Raw genomic sequence first — 6000 nt, forward strand, 5'->3', positions numbered from 1 at the left:
GAGTCCTTCAGACAAAATGTGTTATTACATGAACAGAAATCATTCATATACTGCATGGTTGGCATCTTAAGAGGAAAGCAAGCATGAACTCATGTTGAAGTTCTTTATAACTCACCTTCTGCGATAAGAAAGAAACACCACTGGGGAGGATGATGAATGTTGATGTTGAAGATGATGCCAGTTGATCGTGTCTTCTACAGAGTTAGTTTGTCTTTTATAGGGCGCCAGCTCACATGAGAGCCAATCACAGTAATGGGCGTGATGTTTCCCAATGAGTAGGTGCAGTGCAGGTGTCTAGTCTTCAGCTTTACTAAATGACCAGTGGTCAAATCCACTTTCTGTGTAATAACAGACTGTGTGATTACACTGTCAAGAGCAGTGCACACCTTCACTCTCCTTGTGCCTCATTCTGCCGTCATGGCAGTTTCATTAGTTCTGTTCTACTGCAGAGTTGTGGCATAAACATCAGAAACTGCAATATTGTGTATGTTACTTTGACAATAAAGGTTAACAAAAATATATATTCTATTCTATTCTACTTATTTCAATGCAATAATAAACGTAATTCCATTTGTTTTCCAGTTGCTTGCATGTTAATTGTGTTTCCAATTCATGAGAACAGACACAAGTCTATCCAGGCAACTGATGGTGAATGTACTGAATGTATACTCGTAAAATGGAATTAGCAACTCTCATGTCTTTTACTCCAATGCATTTCAACAAGCTGAAAAAACTACCCTCATATGTCAGCTTGCATAAACCTATATGTTAGTGTTTGTCTGTGTTTATAGCTATTCAATTAGTCAAAAAGCAGATTTACAAACTAACATTACATCATTTTATAATAATCTTATCACAAAATGTTGGTTAATCACACAAACAATAATTTTGTGGAATGAGCACATAGGTGTGTGTATGTTTTTTTGTGTAATATTCTATATATTTGAAGCAAATAACCAGAAGACAATGCATGGGTTATTTATATGTATTATGAAGCATAGTTTCAAATCTAACTGAGGAATCAACATGCAGAGGCTCAAAACTGGGATAAAAAAAAACACATTCATGTTTCTTTGCATGGCACCAATTTTTATTATGAGAAATTGTTGCACCATTTTCTTTTCAACAGCATTGCACCATATTTTTCATAATTTTGTAAACAGTAGTGTTGACACGGTCATCTTTCACCGGGGTAGGCTGCTGGTCTTATTGCAATGGTTACCTAAAGTGGGAAGGGAAGTAAACACATCTTTTCTGTTGTTGTGATGAAAAGAAAAGTATGAATTAAAAGACAGTCAGAAAGAGAATATCTGATTGTAAGATTGTGTTTCAAAACATTATTGTTAAAACCTAAAAGTCTGAATTAGAGCACAGTCTATGTGCCTTGCAAATATGTCAATGATTATTTTGTGTCCATGTGTACCTGTCCTGCTCCTACCCACACCTATCCTGCTGACTCTGATCGTTTAATCCTCGTCATCATCACATCATCTTCGCTGGGTTTGGCAGCCTGAAATGACAGAGGCCTCTGATGAGCCAATCAGGAGTGAGGATCGTGTGCTGATGACTCGATGTTTCTCAACACCCCGCAGGAAATAGTTGGAAGACTGTTTGTCTCTGATGCAATACTCATTCATCAAAATGAACCTGTTGCCCTCATCACCACTTCAATTCAATCCACTTTCCCACCTGATTACATTCAAATGAATCAAAGCGTTTATATGGTCGACAGATGACAGTCACCAAGACTTCCTGTTTCGTCAAAAAACTTAAATAGCTCAAAATGAAAATCTGTAGTCTTTCTTACAGGGGCACTAGCGGCACTGATGGGTACAACGAGCTGCAGGAGCAGCAGGAGCTACAGGAGCTACAGGAGCTGCAGGGGCAACAGGGGCAGCTTTCGGCAGGTAGTACTGCAATAGATGAGAAACACAAGAGATCATTAGTTCAATAAAATGTCACAAACTTCTATCAGAGGAATGAAAATCTGCAATCACTTACTACATCCTTTGTGTCTCTCCCGTTTGCCATCAGAATCTCCTACTTGATTAAGCCACGGACCTTTCAATGATAACACACGCAGGCACATGCACTTCAATATGCATTGTTACAAGCAAAGGATACGCATTTAAAAAAGGTTGAAACAATGCACTGTTTGACTGTGTTGGACTATTAATTATCTTTTATTCAAATGGAAGTCTAGGTTACACAGACAGATCAAGCTATACTGTGTCACTCACAGATCCGGCAACAGGCCACCCCTGGGCATCAACAGGGAGCAGCTGGAAATAAAAATAGTCCAGATTATCATACAAGACAGTTTTCGTTGGATACAATGTATTAAAAAAGGGTCTAAACAATACAAATGAGCTCTTACAACTCTTCCAGAGTTCCAAATGGGGCTCCAGCCGGAAGAAGAAGAAGAAGAAGAAGAAGAAGAAGAAGAAGAAGAAGAAGAAGAAGGTTTTAACCTTTATTGTAGATTATGAGAAAAAGCAGCAAACTGCTAGCAACAGAGCCAGCAATAGGCTCAGCTACATTACCATCAGTGGTGAACACATAATAGTGGACCTGTGCCCAGAGCTTATTCAGTGATGTTTGAAACAATGTCTTTTGCTGTGGGGTTTTGTGTGTATCTCATGATTTACTGCATGTACCTCAGCTGGAGCGTGACGGATGTGAAACTCCATGAACATTTCCAACTGCGAAGAAGCAAAGGAGATACTGTAGAATCAATGGAATGCAGGTGAGTGTAAAATCAACAATTGAGACAAACTTTTAAATGTAGTATTATTCACTGACAACATTGTCAATAATCATCGTGCACAAAGGACTCTTTAAAATGCTCAGGAAAAGAGGTTTGAACATCTACAATTTCAGGACAATTGAACAAACTCCATCTGCTGATAATGATTAGGTTGAGCTCCACGTACAGCTACAATGACCTTTGGGTAAGCTTGTTCTGTCAAATATTTACAGCATATAAAACATATGTGAGAGAGAAAAAAGAAGAATGAATATTTTCATAGTAGAAGGTGTTTTCCTTACAGGAGCACAGACAGCAAGCATGAATTTCATTTTGAATGAAGCTGTAAAAGAGATTGTTTTCTTGTTATTACTCAAATCATTATTTGAAAGATAATTTTAGTTCACAATTCAGTCATTTTCAAATGCCATGTCATATGATTTTAACATTCGACATTACCTTATCTTTCTGGCAAACACACGAGTACTGACAGATTGTTGAGGAGGGGTGTGATCACTGCAGAGGGATTTACTCCTATTTATTCGCTGACAAAACAAAGGACAAGTAAACCTATCACAGGTATTCGTGACAAGCCAAGGATTTTCATTTTTATGATGACAAAATTGGCAGTCTGCGGGAAATCTCGTAACATAGATCTGCCTTAAAATGCACATTAATCACATTTGAGCTCCCACTGATCTGCAGGTGATCCCTTGGGGCACGTTTTAGACGCCGCAGAAGGCCTTCAGTTGCATGTGAGGAGTCAAATGTATGCAGAGTTAGTAAAGTGGAGCTTTTGAAACTAACATTACATACTGTAGCTGTAATAGATTTTTCATTTAGGTTTATGTTTATTCTAAAGCATCTTATCACAGACTATACCAGCTATAATAGGTAATATACTGTATTATAGCTGATTATAATTGAATGATGTATGTTATGATTATATTACAATTGTCCCATTTCTCAAACAATTAACAATTAACAGATTACGTGGCTTCCATTAATTGGTATACTCAGTCACCTGTATGGAGCCTGTGGGGATACTTCAATGCTGCATTTTGGCAAAAATCCAGTACTTTTAAAGAAAAGGTATCAGCATGGTGATTAGACGGCCTCTTTCATTATGGTGTTATGCAGAAACCTGTAAGTACCATTCAAGGCATTGGAGTTGAGTAAAAATGTAATTCCGACATAGAAGTTAACACAATTTCACACATACAGTGCTGTTTTTTCTTGACAAACGTGCCTTGTGTTTAAAGCAAAAACTGCTGCAGGGCAGTTTGTGATGTGCATTACTGTAGGAACATGATCAGGGCGTTGCTGAGAAAATCAGTTGCAACGAAGACAGTCACAGTGCCAATTGAATGGCATGTGCATGAAACAAAATATATTAAAGCTGCTATAATTCATATTTGTTGCTCGGAGTGATGAACCCACAGAGAGTTATCATCCAATTCAGCAGTTCCTCTCAGCTCTAACGGTTTGGTTCAGTTTCACAGCTGTCATCAAACCCGTTTTTCAGCTTTAAAGCACTAAAAACACAGTGTACACTACATGCACAACAGACAGACAGGCTTGTGATCAAAGTGGAGCATTAAGCAGTTCAAGACCCAGATATTTCCCATAAGAGTTGAAAGAAATCAAGACACAGCGATAAGGAGAGTGAATATTGACATTTTATTGATCAGGGAAAGGTACTCCATATGAATGCAATCATTACTCTGTCTGCTAGACGTGTGACATGTTCACCATATCAACTTAAAGCTGATAATATGTCAATGTTGTGCTAACAGCTTGTTTTCAGTGCTCACATGCTACCTAAAAGGTTTAAGATGATACATTTAAACAAAAATCATGAAGAAAAGCACATTTGAAAAAGTTGAAACAATTTAGGTTTATTCTTTATTATAATAATAAAAAGGAAAAAGACTTTTTCTCAGTGTGTTATGAGGTCTCACTGCCGGTTGCTGCAGTCGCAGACAAGCTTTCCTTGTGTGGGTTGAACAGGTGCTTTCACAGTGACTGCCTCCTGCGTTTGTCTCTCCAAACCTGAAGGGAGCACGTTAGCGTTCGGCTGTGGTCCAGAGCTTGCTGGTCCAGAGCTTGCTGGCCCCTGTGTCTGTTGGAGTCCAGCCGAGGAGGTCCCCGCAGTTGGCACAACGACTTTCTGCTGTGGGTTTACAAGCCCAGCACCCTGTCTCACAGGCTGAACTGCTCCTGCAGGTGAGTTTGTGAGCACAGTGGACAGGTACACACCCAGCTGGCCTATTTTAGCTGCCATCTACAACAAACAAGAGAGGAAAGATATACAGTAAGAGGCCATGGGGAATGGGGGGCGGGGGCGGGGGTGGGGGTGGGGGGGCAACTGGATCATCAGTGGGATCACTGAGTTCAGAGCAGATTGTCTGAGCAAGCTGAGAGACAGATACAAATCTTGACTGTTTTACCTGGAGCTCCTCTGAGCTAAGACTGGCAAGTGGAGAGCTCTGGAGAAGGAGAGCAAATGTCAGTTGTCAAGCAGAAAGAATATTACAAAAACAGTCTGAGCATTAATCGTGATAAAGGTGTAATTTGCATTTACCTTGGGTTTCTGGAGCACGTATACAATTTGTGGATTCTGTGGAAGAAAATCAGTCTCTGAGAATACTGCAGATTTTTACTTTGCTGCTCTTTCAAATTTTGAAGTACAATATGTTATTTTATTTATTATATGAACACTGTCCGACTCTATCGACAACAAAAGGTGGAGAGACCTGTTGTTGCTGCACTTGCTGAGGTACATCTCCTAAGGGAGCAGCTCCAGAAGGGGTTTGTGCAGGTATCACCGGACTGTTCGGTGGTTGATTTGCTGGTGTTTGTGGAAGAGGCGATTCAAGAATCATTGGGAATCCATATGGAGAGAACTGCAGGACAAAAAAAATAGACATTTATATTTTGATATTTGTCAACAGTTTCTGCACTGAGACAATACAAAACTGCAAGTCTAACCTTCCACAACTCAGACATTTTGATACAATTACAATATCACTTGTGGCAGAAAATCATGTTGAAATGATCAGCATCCAAGTTTCCATCTCAGAGTCATAAATCAAGTGACAGATTGCAGTAAAGTACCCATGTCTGTATTTCCACAACACTGTCGTCATTTCAGATTTCCTATGCAGTCCATGTAGACAGAACAAAACACAACTGAAACATGTTAAAGACCCCCAGGCAAAATCTGTCAAGGTTGTGATTGCAGCTTGCATCTG

The sequence above is a fragment of the Melanostigma gelatinosum genome, assembly GCF_949748355.1.
Source record: "Melanostigma gelatinosum genome assembly, chromosome: 11".
NCBI classification, from domain to species: domain Eukaryota; kingdom Metazoa; phylum Chordata; class Actinopteri; order Perciformes; family Zoarcidae; genus Melanostigma; species Melanostigma gelatinosum.